This window comes from Panthera pardus, unplaced genomic scaffold (genome assembly GCF_024362965.1).
Source record: "Panthera pardus isolate Hobbes unplaced genomic scaffold, ASM2436296v1 HiC_scaffold_6, whole genome shotgun sequence".
NCBI lineage: Eukaryota > Metazoa > Chordata > Mammalia > Carnivora > Felidae > Panthera > Panthera pardus.
This window is the reverse complement of record NW_026526991.1, coordinates 79,853,320-79,871,314: the sequence shown is the minus strand read 5'-3', so window position 1 is coordinate 79,871,314 and position 17,995 is coordinate 79,853,320.

The window sequence follows — 17,995 nt, the reverse complement described above, 5'->3', positions numbered from 1 at the left end:
AGTACACTGGAGATGCTTAATATTCTCTCCATGAGAAGATATCTGAAACTCTCTCTTCCATGTAATCTCATCACACTATTTTAATCTTTTAAGAGGAAGACTACCCTCCCTCCTTGTAAACCTAGTTGGAGTTCTGGCTCTGCCTCATTCTAATTGTGGAATGTTGAACAAGTTGCCTGACCAATTTGAGTCTCCGTTTTCTCTTTGTGAGGTAGAAATAGCGATTTTTATAGGCTTTTTGTGAAAATTAAATTAAGCTTTTAAAATGCTCCATATATAGGCCATGTTGGTGTGGCCACCAGTTCACAATTACTCCCCTTTCTCTGGGAACTGTCCATGAGATACAAGTGTGGTTACCCACACACAACTGGTTAAACAATATGGTCCAGCCTCTCTGACCTAAACTGATCCACAAGTGAAGATCTGACCTCAACTGGGCCTCCTGTGCAGAGTCATCTGATGAGACACTTAACTACTTTACCCTACGGAACCAGAGATGAGAACTTCTGAGGTTGGAAGTCCCCTGATCCCTGCCTTGCCTGAGTCCTGGATTCTATGAGATACCCAAATATTCTTGCAGTATGCCAACACCACTTACTTTTTTCCCCTAAGCTAGCCAGAGCCAGTTTCTATTCCGTGTAACCAAAAGAATATTAATCAAGGCAATCCAGCACAGAGCCCAGCGCATAATCCCTGGATACTCGGCACTTGTAAATTCTTCATTTCCTCCACCATAGTAATCCACATCCAAAATGGGAACACTCTTTGATTTATTTTAAGGAATGTTAAAAATATAACTGAACCAAAGCCCCTATTGTCTAACAAAGCCAAGTAAATCACAGATACCTAAAACTATGAACAAACAGTGCCCTATTTAGAACTTCTCTGTCACTCAGAATCTGGAGTAGAGGTTTAAACTCAGCTTTGCTAAATGCTGATTCATGTTCCAATTCAAAGGAGCCTTGCTCAGTGATTGCTCTGAAATTAAAACCAGAACAATGTCCCTATGATTGGTGTTATTCTGCACTGAGTCAAGCATCTATAATGACTTTTTTTTTAATCCGGCAGTTAAACTGAATGGAATCAGGAAATGCTATCTATGCTTTAAAAAACAATAAAAACAAAAGAATTATCTGTTCACCTAATTTAAAAGATAGCCTTTGCATATTAAATCCTGAACAAGGGGGAGGAGGGGAAGCCATATGTAAAAACCTGGAAAACATTAAAAAGCCCCAAGAGAAAAAGGCAAGTTGGATCAAAGCATTTAGCTCCTAGTCTTCTGTTTACATACCAGCAAACAACTCTACTGTGTCTCCAAAGACTCTGCTAACAAGAAGCAGAAAGCCAACGTGTTCTGAGTCCATGGGCCACTTACTTGTAGCATCACCACCAGCATCACATTAAGTGGGCAGAAACTATATGAGCACTGCCAGCTGGGACAGCCAGAATTTGTTTAAGCCCGGCAAAACTAAAACCGTTCCTTTTATTTAATTGAAAACTAAACACATTTTCATACACCTCATCTGCCACAATGCAGGGGCTACTTGGGCATCAATCATTGCTCTATAAATAGAAGGAAAAGTGCTGGTAAAATTTCCCTTGCTCTTCTCTAGTTTTCTGTTTTCCTTTTCTCAGAAGCATCCATTCTCAACAAGTTGATGACCTTTATTTTTTTTTTAAATTTTTTTTAATGTTTATTTATTTTTGAGAGAGAGAGCATGACCAAGGGAAGGGCAGAGAGAGACACACACACACACAGAATCCAAAGCAGCCTCCAGGCTCTGAGCTTCCAGCACAGAGCCCGACACAGGACTCGAACCCATGAACCTCAAGATCATGACCTGAGTCAAAGTCGGACGCTTAACTAACTGAACCACCCCAGTGCCCCAAGTTGATTCCCTTTAAATTGTACCTCCCCCATCCCTGCATGTTACATACTGGACTTTCGTATGGAGTATTTATAGAAGCAAATATTTTGTGTTAATTGTCATTTTTAATTAATCTGTGTTCTTAGTTTTTGTTGTATAATCTCTCCTCCGTAAGGGAGAACACATATCTGTTTCATTTATTGTGTCTTGAAGGCATTCCATAGTGCCTAGCCTATGGTGTGAACTTCGTATATAATTCTGAGTTCATAAATAATTGAATCAATCAAGCAATCAATCATTGCACTTGTAATATAATAAATCTACTAATTCTGAGATAGTGGAGTCTGACTACTAATTTAAAGGACTGGCTATGATTACTGTATTTCCATTTTTTAAATGTTTTTATTCATTTTTGAGTAGGGGAGAGGCAGAGAGAGAGACAGAGAGAGAGACACAGAATCCAAAGCAGGCTCCAGACTCTGAGCCTTCAGCACAGAGCCCCATGCAGGGCTCAAACCCGTGAACTTTGAGATCATGACCTGAGCTGAAGTTGGACGCTTAACCAACTGAGCCACCCAGCCACCTCTAACTACTGTATTTCTAAATGAAGGTTTGGTAGGAAAGTTACCTCTCATAAAACAGTAACCAGCCTTCAATGAATCAACAAAACTTCTAAACACTCTAAGGTGAATTCTGTACTTCCAAATGCTACTGAAATGACTAAATCACTATATCATAGCTACTAGAATGCTACTCAATTAATAGAGATGTGCTACCCAAATTTAGAAGCTCTTCTAAGGGTGGGCGGAGGGAAGAACATCTGGAAAATGATGTGCGGAATAATTTCTTACGGTTCTAAGACGTGCCTGGCCCTAAGAGTAAGGAACAGCTTTCTGTTGAGTGGGCGGTAAGGTAAGTGTTAGCCTCACTGGTCATGGTCCATCAGGTTTCGGTTACAAAACGAAATGAGGAAGAAAGGCTGGAGAAGAGATTGCGCAGGGTTCTGTGATCAAGAGTAAAAGATTCAGAGGGCCCCACTGGAGTTGTGGTTGAGAGGAGAAGGAAGGTGTTTAAGAGTGGAATAGGTCAGGGAATGTCCAGAGCAATGTGGTGTGAGAGTCCTGATCACAGAATCCAAAGAATATCTGATAGGCTTTTAAAATCCACCCCTAACTCCCATTTGTGAAATGAGCTGGTCTTGTATTTTTGAGAAATACACAGAAATCAAAAAACAAACTCATTCAAAAGGTAGGAAAACTTGACTCAGTCCTGGCAAACATTCGGTTCTCAGAAGTCTGGGAGCTGACTTAAAAAGAAAAATCTGAAGCCACAGAATGTACAAATCACTAATTTCAACAGAGCTCAGATACTGAAACAGATTGTAGAAAACTTCTTGTGTCAAGATACAGAAGTAATGAATTTTGAGTTTTTGCTCTTTCGCGTTGGTGCTATTCTGTAAAATGTTAGTAACTGCTAGACGCCAGGGAAAGCACTACCCTGTAAAGTATTTTTATCTTTCTTTTTGCCTGTTTTCCATAACAACCCAAAATGTAAATATTTAATTTAAGCTATAAAAAATTTAAACAATGATTCAGGTAGTAAAATTTTAGTTCTTGTCTCAGTGAGCTGTTCTTTAAAATCCATCCTATGTTACAAATTTTATAGGCAAACCAATATGTTTTTAAGCAACACATATTTCTCTTGCACTTTTCTTTTTGTCTCAGAAAGCAGGGGAAGAACTCTTGCACTTTGTATCAAATGAGAACTGTTTCTGAAATGTTGGTAGCCGTTATATAAAATGAAGTAAACTAGGTGGAAATATCAGATCAGACTTTTTAGAAAACTCTGGTCTGTTCTTTCAAGACAATCCAGATAAATAACCAGCTAGCTAAAGTTGTTGAAAAATGAGATTTTTTCACTTTTATATAAACGAAATTTTGTCAGTGTCAGGGTAATCTACTTAATACAACCCTTTGTTATGCTGGTAGTTCCTCACCTGAAGGAATTTTGTGTTCAGAAGTGTTTTCTCCCTATTCCTTATCATTTGAGATGCATACTCTCTATTAGCACATATTAAGTAGTCTAAAAATTCTGCATAACCCATAATGCAGTGTTGTATACACCTTCACCTTAAATGTAACAGGGCCAGTGCCCTCATTGTTTTAGTCTCTCTTTCTATGTGGTCCCATCTGATTCCCTGGCTTTTTATATATTGCCCGTATGCTGAAGACCACCAGATTTGTGTCTCCAGCCCAGTTCTCTGAAGTCCAGAGCCCTATCTTCAGCTTCCTACTTAATATTTCCACTTGATGTGGTACTTCACGTACTAAACCCAATGCTCTTCGCTCTTCGCCACCACCCCTCCTCTGCTACTCGGAGGTCTTTTCTCTATCTTTTGTAATATTTCCCATCTCAGCAAATGTCAATATCATCTCCCCCTTTCTCTCTTTTCTCCCCCCTCGCTCCCTACCACAAAGTCAGTCCTGTCAGTTTTCCTCGAAGGTTTCGCCTGAATCTATCTACTTTTTCCCATTCATTTCACTACTACCTCCCTGACCAAAACCTTCATTATCTCTTGCCTAGACTTTTAAAATAGTCTCCTAAGTGATCCCTTGCTTCCGTTCTTGCTCCCAAATAATCAGTTCTTCACATTACAACTAATGATCTCCTAAGACCTAAATTTATTGAAACAACTAATGTCTCTGTGGGAAAACTCATTCATAAGTTCACTTTGAATGCTAAGAATGTAAACAATGTAGTAGGGATAGAATAAAGTCGTCGGTGGTGGTTTGTGTCATTGCGGCAGAGATACTAACAGGATGAAGTACAGATGGTAAAAGCACGACTGGGTTGAAGACAAGGAGAAAGTTGGTAAATGAATGGCTAAGACACCTGCAAATCTCCAGTGGGTATGTATGTACCTGGGAGCCAGCTGGTTCCTTTTTCACCATCTTTTCTTCTATATGGCTTCAAGTTTGACCTGCCTGCCTCTCTTTACTATGACTTACTCTGCAAAGCAGAGTGTCTTTCCTCGAAGGTTTACTGTGGAACAGAATTCATTAGTACAAATATCCACAAGGTCTTATGTAATCCTTTCAAGATTGGTTAGGAATTTTATTTGTGATGGTGGGAGAAGTGGAAGTAGAAAAGATACCCTTTTTTACCCCTAGCCCTTGAGGTAAAGATAAATCTTCATATAGAATTGTGTATACTGCAAAAGAATATGTGGCTTCAAGTTATTCTGTGCATTTTCTGACTGAGTTAAAGTGTAGAATAAACAGGGTCCAGGTACAGGATAATGAAAGAATAGCCCTGGCTTGGAGCACAAAGGACCAACATTCTCTCAGCCTTAATTATCCTTCTAGGGAGGAGGGACAGGCTTCTCAGCCCTCATGAAAAGGGCTTATTTTCTCCTTGCCATGTGGCACCACCAATCTCACCATTATGGTGAACATGGACAAATAATGAGAAAGGAAGCATAAATAAGATGGGATAGGTATCATGAGGGATAAGACATGACAAAATCCAAGAGATTCCAAATAGGAGCAGTAAGAAAGAAAAGAACCATTTCACTGCCTACTGCTTGCCTTAGGTAACAGTTTCAGCCTGTCCTTTCTTGAAGAGCTATTCTAATGAGTATGCTGTTGACCAGTAGAAATACTTGAGAGGTGCAATGTGTCAGGTAACCCTTGGGCAATCAACTTTTCTTCACCAAGCAGAGATCACTGTCAGGTGGCCATGCTTCATTCCCTTATAAAATCGGGAACATGGAACCACAACATTGGAGCAATTCCATTCCCGTGAAGTAAGTCAAAACAAGGAGTGAGGGGGGTTCCGGAAGATGGCGGCGTAGGAGGACGCGGGGCTCACAGCGCGTCCTGCCGATCACTTAGATTCCACCTACACCTGCCTAAAGAACCCAGAAAACCGCCAGAGGAGTAGCAGAAGGGAGTCTCCGGAGTCAAGCGCAGACTAGAGGCCCACGGAAGAGGGTAGGAAGGGCGGCGAGGCGGTGCGCGCTCCACAGACTGGCGGGAGGGAGCCGGGGCGGAGGGGCGGCTCGCCGGCCAAGCAGAGCCCCCGAGTCTGGCTGGCAAAAGCGGAGGGGCCGGACAGACTGTGTTCCGACAGCAAGCGCGACTTAGCGTCTGGGAGGTCATAAGTTAACAGCTCTGCTCGGAAAGCGGGAAGGCTGGAGGACAAAGGGAGGGAGAGCTGCTGAGCCCCCGGACGGCAGAGCTCAGCTTGGCGGGGAACAAAGGCGCCAGCGCCATCTCCCCCGCCCATCCCCCAGCCAAAATCCCAAAGGGAACCAGTTCCTGCCAGGGAACTTGCTCGCTCCGCGCAAACACCCAACTCTGTGCTTCTGCAGAGCCAAACCTCCGGCAGCGGATCTGACTCCCTCCCGCTGCCACAGGGCTCCTCCTGAAGTGGATCACCTAAGGAGAAGCGAGCTAAGCCTGCCCCTCCAGCCCCCGTGCACCTTGCCTACCCACCCCAGCTAATACGCCAGATCCCCAGCAACACAGGCCTGGCAGTGTGCAAGTAGCCCAGACGGGACACGCCACCCCACAGTGAATCCCGCCCCTAGGAGAGGGGAAGAGAAGGCACACACCAGTCTGACTGTGGCCCCAGCAGTGGGCTGGGGGCAGACATCGGGTCGGACTGCGGCCCCGCCCACTAACTCCAGTTATACACCACAGCACAGGGGAAGTGCACTGCAGGTCCTCACCACGCCAGGGACTCTCCAAAATGACCAAACGGAAGAATTCCCCTCAGAAGAATCTCCAGGAAATAACAACAGCTAATGAACTGATCAAAAAGGATTTAAATAATATAACAGAAAGTGAATTTAGAATAATAGTCATAAAATTAATCGCTGGGCTTGAAAACAGTATACAGGACAGCAGAGAATCTCTTGCCACAAAGATCGAGGGACTAAGGAACAGTCACGAGGAGTTGAAAAACGCTTTAAACGAATTGCAAAACAAAATGGAATCCACGATGGCTCGGCTTGAAGAGGCAGAGGAGAGAATAGGTGAACTAGAAGATAAAGTTATGGAGAAAGAGGAAGCTGAAAGAAAGAGAGATAAAAAAATCCAGGAGTATGAGGGGAAAATTAGAGAACTAAGTGATACACTAAAAAAAAATAATATACGCATAATTGGTATCCCAGAGGAGGAAGAGAGAGGGAAGGGTGCTGAAGGGGTACTTGAACAAATTATAGCTGAGAACTTCCCTGAACTGGGGAAGGAAAAAGGCATTGAAATCCAAGAGGCACAGAGAACTCCCTTCAGACGTAACTTGAATCGATCTTCTGCACGACATATCATAGTGAAACTGGCAAAATACAAGGATAAAGAGAAAATTCTGAAAGCAGCAAGGGATAAACGTGCCCTCACATATAAAGGGAGACCTATAAGACTCGTGACTGATCTCTCCTTTGAAACTTGGCAGGCCAGAAAGGCTTGGCACGATATCTACAGTGTGCTAAACAGAAAAAATATGCAGCCGAGAATCCTTTATCCAGCAAGTCTGTCATTTAGAATAGAAGGAGAGATAAAGGTCTTCCCAAACAAACAAAAACTGAAGGAATTTGTCACCACGAAACCAGCCCTACAAGAGATCCTAAGGGGGATCCTGTGAGACAAAGTACCAGAGACATCACTACAAGCATAAAACATACAGACATCACAATGACTCTAAACCCATATCTTTCTATAATAACACTGAATGTAAATGGATTAAATGCGCCAACTAAAAGACATAGGGTATCAGAATGGATAAAAAAACAAGACCCATCTATTTGCTGTCTACAAGAGACTCATTTTAGATCTGAGGACACCTTTAGATTGAGAGTGAGGGGATGGAGAACTATTTATCATGCTCCTGGAAGCCAAAAGAAAGCTGGAGTAGCCATACTTATATCAGACAAACTAGACTTTAAATTAAAGGCTGTAACAAGAGATGAAGAAGGGCATTATATAATAATCACAGGGTCTATCCACCAGGAAGAGCTAACTATTATAAATGTCTATGTGCCAAATACCCGAGCCCCCAGATATATAAAACAATTACTCATAAACATAAGCAACCTTATAGATAAGAATGTGGTCATTGCAGGGGACTTTAACACCCCACTTACAGAAATGGATAGATCATCTAGACACACAGTCAATAAAGAAACAAGGGCCCTGAATGATACATTGGATCAGATGGACTTGACAGATATATTTAGAACTCTGCATCCCAAAGCAACAGAATATACTTTCTTCTCGAGTGCACATGGAACATTCTCCAAGATAGATCATATACTGGGTCACAAAACAGCCCTTCATAAGTTTACAAGAATTGAAATTATACCATGCATACTTTCAGACCACAATGCTATGAAGCTTGAAATCAACCACAGGAAAAAGTCTGGAAAACCTCCAAAAGCATGGAGGTTAAAGAACACCCTACTAACGAATGAGTGGGTCAACCAGGCAATTAGAGAAGAAATTAAAACATATATGGAAACAAACGAAAATGAAAATACAACAATCCAAACGCTTTGGGATGCAGCGAAGGCAGTCCTGAGAGGAAAATACATTGCAATCCAGGCCTATGTCAAGAAACAAGAAAAATCCCAAATACAAAATCTAACAGCACACCTAAAGGAAATAGAAGCAGAACAGCAAAGGCAGCCTAAACCCAGCAGAAGAAGAGAAATCATAAAGATCAGAGCAGAAATAAACAATATAGAATCTAAAAAAACTGTAGAGCAGATCAACGAAACCAAGAGTTGGTTTTTTGAAAAAATAAACAAAATTGACAAACCTCTAGCCAGGCTTCTCAAAAAGAAAAGGGAGATGACCCAAATAGATAAAATCATGAATGAAAATGGAATGATTACAACCAATCCCTCAGAGATACAAACAATTATCAGGGAATACTATGAAAAATTATATGCCAGCAAATTGGACAACCTGGAAGAAATGGACAAATTTCTAAACACCCACACGCTTCCAAAACTCAATCAGGAGGAAATAGAAAGCTTGAACAGACCCATAACCAGCGAAGAAATTGAATCGGTTATCAAAAATCTCCCAACAAATAAGAGTCCAGGACCAGATGGCTTCCCAGGGGAGTTCTACCAGCCATTTAAAGCAGAGATAATACCTATCCTTCTCAAGCTATTCCAAGAAATAGAAAGGGAAGGAAAACTTCCAGACTCATTCTATGAAGCCAGTATTACTTTGATTCCTAAACCAGACAGAGACCCAGTAAAAAAAGAGAACTACAGGCCAATATCCCTGATGAATATGGATGCAAAAATTCTTAATAAGATACTAGCAAATCGAATTCAACAGCATATAAAAAGAATTATTCACCATGATCAAGTGGGATTCATTCCTGGGATGCAGGGCTGGTTCAACATTCGCAAATCGATCAACGTGATACATCACATTAACAAAAAAAAAGAGAAGAACCATATGATCCTGTCAATCGATGCAGAAAAGGCCTTTGACAAAATCCAGCACCCTTTCTTAATAAAAACCCTTGAGAAAGTCGGGATAGAAGGAACATACTTAAAGATCATAAAGGCCATTTATGAAAAGCCCACAGCTAACATCATCCTCAACGGGGAAAAACTGAGAGCTTTTTCCCTGAGATCAGGAACACGACAGGGATGCCCACTGTCACCGCTGCTGTTTAATATAGTGCTGGAAGTTCTAGCATCAGCAATCAGACAACAAAAGGAAATCAAAGGCATCCAAATTGGCAAAGATGAAGTCAAGCTTTCACTTTTTGCAGATGACATGATATTATACATGGAAAATCCGATAGACTCCACCAAAAGTCTGCTAGAACTGATACATGAATTCAGCAAAGTTGCAGGATACAAAATCAATGTGCAGAAATCAGTTGCATTCTTATACACTAACAATGAAGCAACAGAAAGACAAATGAAGAAACTGATCCCATTCACAATTGCACCAAGAAGCATAAAATACCTAGGAATAAATCTAACCAAAGATGTAAAAGATCTGTATGCTGAAAACTATAGAAAGCTTATGCAGGTAATTGAAGAAGATATAAAGAAATGGAAAGACATTCCCTGCTCATGGATTGGAAGAATAAATATTGTCAAAATGTCAATACTACCCAAAGCTATCTACACATTCAATGCAATCCCAATCAAAATTGCACCAGCATTCTTCTCGAAACTAGAACAAGCAATCCTAAAATTCATATGGAACCACAAAAGGCCCCGAATAGCCAAAGTAATATTGAAGAAGAAAACCAAAGTGGGAGGCATCACAATCCCAGACTTTAGCCTCTACTACAAAGCTGTCATCATCAAGACAGCATGGTATTGGCATAAAAACAGACACATAGACCAATGGAATAGAATAGAAACCCCAGAACTAGACCCACAAACGTATGGCCAACTCATCTTTGACAAAGCAGGAAAGAACATCCAATGGAAAAAAGACAGTCTCTTTAACAAATGGTGCTGGGAGAACTGGACAGCAACATGCAGAAGGTTGAAACTAGACCACTTTCTCACACCATTCACAAAAATAAACTCAAAATGGATAAAGGACCTGAATGTGAGACAGGAAACCATCAAAACCTTAGAGGAGAAAGCAGGAAAAGACCTCTCTGACCTCAGCCGTAGCAATCTCTTACTCGGCACATCCCCAAAGGCAAGGGAATTAAAAGCAAAAGTGAACTACTGGGACCTTATGAAGATAAAAAGCTTCTGCACAGCAAAGGAAACAACCAACAAAACTAAAAGGCAACCAACGGAACGGGAAAAGATATTTGCAAATGACACATCGGACAAAGGGCTAGTATCCAAAATCTATAAAGAGCTCATCAAACTCCACACCCGAAAAACAAATAACCCAGTGAAGAAATGGGCAGAAAACATGAATAGACACTTCTCTAAAGAAGACATCCGGATGGCCAACAGGCACATGAAAAGATGTTCAACGTCGCTCCTTATCAGGGAAATACAAATCAAAACCACACTCAGATACCACCTCACGCCAGTCAGAGTGGCCAAAATGAAGAAATCAGGAGACTATAGATGCTGGAGAGGATGTGGAGAAACAGGAACCCTCTTGCACTGTTGGTGGGAATGCAAATTGGTGCAGCCGCTCTGGAAAGCAGTGTGGAGGTTCCTCAGAAAATTAAAAAGAGACCTACCCTATGACCCAGCAATAGCACTGCTAGGAATTTATCCAAGGGATACAGGAGTACTGATGCATAGGGGCACCTGTACCCCAATGTTTATAGCAGCACTCTCAACAATAGCCAAATTATGGAAAGAGCCTAAATGTCCATCAACTGATGAATGGATAAAGAAATTGTGGTTTATATACACAATGGAATACTACGTGGCAATGAGAAAAAATGAAATATGGCCTTTTGTAGCAACATGGATGGAACTGGAGAGTGTGATGCTAAGTGAAATAAGCCATACAGAGAAAGACAGATACCATATGGTTTCACTCTTATGTGGATCCTGAGAAACATAACAGAAACCCATGGGGGAGGGGAAGGAAAAAAAAAAAAAAAAAAAAAAAAAAGAGGTTAGAGTGGGAGAGAGCCAAAGCATTAGAGACTGTTAAAAACTGAGAACAAACTGAGGGTTGATGGGGGGTGGGAGGGAGGGCAGGGTGGGAGGGAGGGCAGGGTGGGTGATGGGTATTGAGGAGGGCACCTTTTGGGATGAGCACTGGGTGTTGTATGGAAACCAATTTGACAGTAAATTTCATATATTAAAAAATAAAAAAAAAAATAAAAAATAAAATAAAATAAAATAAATAAAGTTAAGAAAAAGAAAAAAAAAAAAAAAGAAAATGATGTCATGACCTGTGCTAAGGGGAGAGAGGTAATTGCAAAGGGCATTTGGGAATTTGGGGGATTATGGAAGTGTTCTATGTCTTGATTATGGTTACAGTTACATTAATAAATGTATTTATATAAACTAATCAAAAAAAAAAAAAAAAAACAAGGAGTGAGACTAGAGGCACAAGACAGTATTCAGTCTTACATTTTGTGCTAGAAGTATTTTTACAAACTTCTTAAGGAATAAGAAAAATAAGAGGAATATATGTTAGTATGCTCAGTGAGAAAAAAATTATAATTGAATACCTTGACTGTCAATCATTGAGCCAGACTTCCTGGTACAAATTATGGAGATGATGGAAACTGTATATTATATATGCTTTATGTAATGATAGTAGCCACTAGCTGTATGTGACTCTTGAACACTTGAAATATGGCTAGTGTGACGGAGAAAACGAAATTATTTCATTTCATTTTGTTTTAATTAAATTTAAATTTATATAGCCAGCTGTAACTAGTAGCTACCATATTGGAGAGAGTAAATCTAGAAATTCCCTTGCCAGAGAAGGAATTACCAGGTTATTTTTTCCCTGATCCTTAACAAATTTGTTTTCTTATATCCTTTTTAAGATTGAGAGTAGGCATGTCACCAGTACATAAGCATGTGAAACACTCTAAGAAAAGGTATGTTACCAGAAAGCTGGGAAGACTGTGATTGATATGTTTTCTAATTTTATCATGAGTAAAGGATAAAAGAGACTTTATTGAAGAATCCTCTGACTAAGGTATCACTCCTGGGGCTAGGAACATTTCTAGTTTAGTGCCTACAAGCAGAAGGGATTTCTCTGATCTTTGGCCAAAATTATCCTAAAAATCAGACACTCATCTTGTCAATTTGAGGAACCACTATAGAATCAGTCTTGGCTTGCTTTTGCAAGTAATGAGGATCCATATGGCTTTAATTTTAAAAATTAAGCAGATTGAATAACTTCATTATTCAATTAATTTAGAATAGCTCAAAGTATTCATTATTCAGAAATTAAATAATAAGGATTCAGACTTCCAAAATGGATATTTGGTTAATGAAAAATAATGTCATAGTTATGAGTCTTCAAAAATATTTTATTCACACTCTTTTTCTAATAATTGAATTTGTTGAGAAGTAGCTTTTCACTTAAAAATAATTTATTGAGCTCCTATTTTGTGTCATGCATTGTGCTAGACATATTACAACTACATAATGTTTTTTAAAGAAGAGGAGGAAACTAAGGCTGAGAGACATTCAGTAATTCACCAGTGATCACAGCTTGTCAAGTGTGAAGCTAGGTTCCAACCCAGGACTGCCTGATGCCAAAGCCATGCTTTTCAGAAGGGAAGATACTTTCTTTTGCCAGCTACACTCGCCTATTTCATTTAACCTAGCCACTCAAATCTGTTTGGATTCACTTTTGTAATATATCTCCCTTTAAAGGATGCTGATGATCTTTCTCAGTACAAACTTTAGGCACAGTCTCTTGGCAACCTGATTATGCTGAGTGGTGTATCACCAAAGCCTCTACCAAAGCCTGTGGCTTCTTGGAGAGTCAGGGTTTATGCTGATGGGGCAAAGTGGTGGGAAAATCATTTCCCTTCTAAGCCAAATTCCCTTTGATTGCTATTGTTTACCTGGTGGGAAAAGATTTATGTTCCACAACTCAAGTAAATCAATTCCACTTAATACTGGGATTTAGCCTATAGTTATATTAGCTAAATGACAAGAAAGCCTGGCTGGAATATAAGGAAATCAACCAGCTACAAGCTTAGCTAATATAAATGTAACGATAAAGGTTCTTCCAAAAAACTCATCTTCTCCCTAATTCTAATCAATTCTCAAATCTCTGTCCAAATCAATAACATAATAGCATGATGAGCATTATAACCTTACATTTAAGCATAGAAAATAGAAATGACTGAATCAACATAATCTAATTCTGTTCTAAATCTTAGTCATAGAGCACAACACAGAGCCAAGAACCACTAGCTCCTTTCCTTGAATTTTACCTATTAATTGAAACTGATACAACCCACCAGTGATATTAACATCAGAAACTACATCACGTATTAAGAATTTGGAAATATTCGATATTGTCCCCATTGCAAAACTTAACAGAGAGAAGATTTATGTTCTTCCCTTTTATAATTTATCACAGTTTATGCAGGATGGAGCCAGGCTGTCTGGGTTCAAGTTTCACATTCATCATCTATCTGCTTAATATATAACCTTACCATGCCTCAGCTTTCTCACTTTTAGAAAGACAATAGAACTCCCTAAGGTTGTTAGAAGGTTAATACATGTAAAGCCATTAAACCAATGTCTGACTTGTAATTAAGAGTTTGTTCTGTATTCATAAAGAAAAAAAAAAGTGCTGTTTCCGTGATCTTTAAAATTTCTCATTATTTTTTGTTAATATTTTTCATATTGATGGAATGTCATTTTTTAACTTTTAGAAAACTTGTGTTATGTTGATTCATTTGTTCTGACTGATAGTTTTTCTTTTCTGTTAAACCATAGCTTAATTTATTGGAAAAGTATTTATGATCTGTCATCTTTCAGCCAGATGTCCCTTTAGCTTCTAAGAAGCTTAGAATTCTGAGAAACATCTTCAGAGAGGGAGCATAATAACACTTTACTGAATGACTTTTTCTTCTGGTGGTAGCAAATATTTTGAGAATTCTAAAATGCTCTTCAACTGTTCTCTAAAATTAAACTGTGAACATCTGACTGCCATGCAGCCTCCATATGTCATTGTTGTGATTGTCTCAGGTGTTTCCCTTGAACAGAGTTAGTCCCTCAATCTCTTCATTTTCCTCCCCTCCTCCTCCCCTTCTCCTCCCCCACCCTTCTCCTCTTCCCCCAGTCTGCTGCATTCCTGTCTGCTGTGAAGAGTGGTGACAAACACTAATCTGAACTAGACCACAGTCAAGTGAAGTCAGAAGGAGGACTTGGCCTTGTCTCAAACCTAAAGCAGAGGGTAAGGGTGGAAACTTCTGTCTTGTAAATAGCGAGCCACCCAGAGCGTAAGCCCTGAAAACATGTAAATAACACTAAGTCCCATATGCTTTATTCCTCAATTTTGTCATGCTACCTTTGCCAGCTAGTTTGACTGAGTATGATTTGCAATGTTATTTTATTGAACATTTTTTGACAACTTGAGTACAGTTTTGAATGTAATATTAAATCCTCTTCTGGCTTGGCAGATTGCAAAATTGCACGCTCTGTCTACACATCAAATTCTAGGTCTGGAGGGGAATTCAGACTTGACCTAGTCCAGCACATACAGAAAGTACTGCATTTGAGCTTTCCCATAGCACATGGTATTTCAAACTATCCTAAATTACATTCATACAAGAAGATTAATTATAATATTGAAGATGCTTTCACACAAAAGTTAAAATTAAGCTTGGCTTCCATTTCTTATAAATTCATGCAATTTCTTCTTCAAGGATCGCTAGCCAACTCTAATGGCTGAACCAGTAAGTTTAATCACACCTCTGTGACTGAGGAGGAAACTATCATAAGTTATGTTAATAATTTAGTTCTAAATTCTTTGTGTCAGGCTTGGGATCGGTCCAGTTTTTAATCCATGAGGGATCTGGTATTGAAAAAGTCCCAGAGAAAAGCTATTCTAAACAACTCTGAGAGAGTCAACTCAATTCTGGCAACCATTTTATAAAAGTTCTGTGATGACCAGAAACTATACTGGCACAATACTTCCAGCTTTGGCCTAGCATGAATTTAAATCATAATTACATTATGTTAGAACATTTTTCCTAGAATTCCTCAAGGAAAAAACATATACAATCAAAGGAAGGGAAAATGGCTTTAATCAAAGTCCCAGTGATTGTAGACCATATATTTCATGCCAGAATGAAAACTTACCTCAGAACAGAATTTAATCAGCTTACTATTGGGTTTCCTATCTTCCCAGTTCTATTATTATTTGTATTTTTTATTTAGATATAAATTGACAAACAAAAGACTGCTTTAAAATATTAGATACATGTTGTTTTAAAATAAACTCACATTGACTTTTAAAGTTAGCTTTAGTTAGATTAAAAATGTATTCAAGCTGGAATTTTCCTTCATAATCATCACCTAAGATCTGTTATTTTTTTACGATTAAGTAGTTTCTTCATCAATTTATTTTTCTTTATATTTCTCCCCCTCTTCAAAGAAGCTTATTGCTTGTTATGTGTTTCCTTGGAAACCATTTAAACTGTATCATAGAGACTTCTGGTCTTATTGTATCCAGTTCTCTTCTGTTTCCGGGACACAGAGTGGACTATATTTCCCTAAACCATGAGAGTAAAGTGGAGTAGCGCCACCATCTAATAGTCTTCATCATCGGCTTCACAGAAGTGATATGTGTCACATCCATGCCAAACACATCTAACTCTTGATGCCAGTCCCAAGCTCTCTTCCCATGCTGGGGGGCAGGGGAAGAGACCTGTATTGAGACTGTGGATCTACAACACATAGCTGACGCATGAAGGACAGTTGGCTTGGAGGGTTGCCTACATCCACAACTGATTTTAATTGAATGAGAACTAAACCTTTTTTTGTGTATAAGTCACTGAGATCTGGGAGTTTTCTGTTATTGCAGTATAACCTGGTCTTTTTTTTTTTTCCATTTATTTATTTTTGAGAGACACAGAGAGGCAGAGTATGAGCAGGGAAGGGGCAGAGAGAGAGGGAGACACAGAATCTGAATCAGGCTGCAGGCTCCGGGCTGTCAGCACAGAGCCCGACGCAGGGCTCGAACTCACAAACCGCAAGATCATGACCTGAGCCGATGTCGGACGCTTAACGGACTGAGCGACCCAGGCGCCCCTAACCTGCTCTGTCTTAACCTGCTTTGTCTTGTAACCTGTTTACATTAATACTTCCTTGAGAATCTAACTAAGATCGACTTGGGTCTTGTTCCAGAGATCAGATCAACTTCAACGATTAGTATTTTCCAGTGTCTCATGTTTGTAGGCACTACACAAGATACCCAGAATACAAACATGATGAGGATACAAACCTTTGCTATGAAAGCACATGCCAGGGTTACGTTTAACTGTTCAAAGTTGGAAAATTTTACTAAACACTTTTTCTCTTGCCAAAAAAAGTGTATTAATCTGAAAGTGGCGTGCATACACACACACACATACATTGGGTGTATGTCATATATTGTCATGCATTTGCTCTGTATGAATGTTATAAATATATGTGCGTATATATATATATATATTTGAAGGGGTACAGGCAGAGATAGAAAGATACAAACCACCACATTCTTCAGTTGATCTTTCACTACATTCCAAAATCCAGACCCTGGATTATAAATAAATTGGTAATCAGTGTACTTGTGATCTACCTGACACTATCTTACGCAGAATAAAAAATGGCTCCCAGATAATGGGAAAATCGCATAATTCATTTGCAGCTAGTCTGTAACTGGTAACTTTCCTTTTCTTTCTTTTGAAGGATGGGTTGAACTTGTCTGAAATGAATTAGTGCAATAAGAAAAAAAATGCCATTTAAAGTTTATTTATACATTGTATTAGCAATTCTTTGTACTAAAGCACAGATTCTATTGAATTGCTGTTAATGCCAGAAAACTGCTATTTAATCACATAGATGTTTCATGGTTGCACCTCAGCCTATGTCTAGCCTTGGTTTGTTGCTGGGTGCTGACAAACATACCCTTCATACTTTATGTGGGTGAAAACATTAATTAATGGAAAATCTGGGCTTAGCTTTTCTTCATTTAGTTGAATAATCTAGCCCTTGAAATTATCAATACTAGGGGCGCCTGGGTGGCTCAGTCGGTTAAGCGGCCGACTTCGGCTCAGGTCATGATCTCGCGGTCCGTGAGTTCGAGCCCCGCGACGGGCTCTGTGCTGACAGCTCAGAGCCTGGAGACTCTTTCAGATTCTGTGTCTCCCTCTCTCTGACCCTCCCCCGTTCATGCTCTGTCTCTCTCTGTCTCAAAAATAAATAAACGTTAAAAAAAATTAAAAAAAAATTATCAATACTAAAGAGAACTATTAATGTTTCTATCGTACTTTTCATGACTAAGGTGTTTTTATTTTACATGCATTTTATCCCTATGATACCTGCTTGGAGCGACTAATGGTGTTATTATGCTACACAGTAGGAAAATAAAACTAATGACCTTTTTTAAGACACACAGGTATTAAATGAACAAACTACCATCCAAACTCCAGTTTGTGCTCTGATGACATACGTCATCACATTT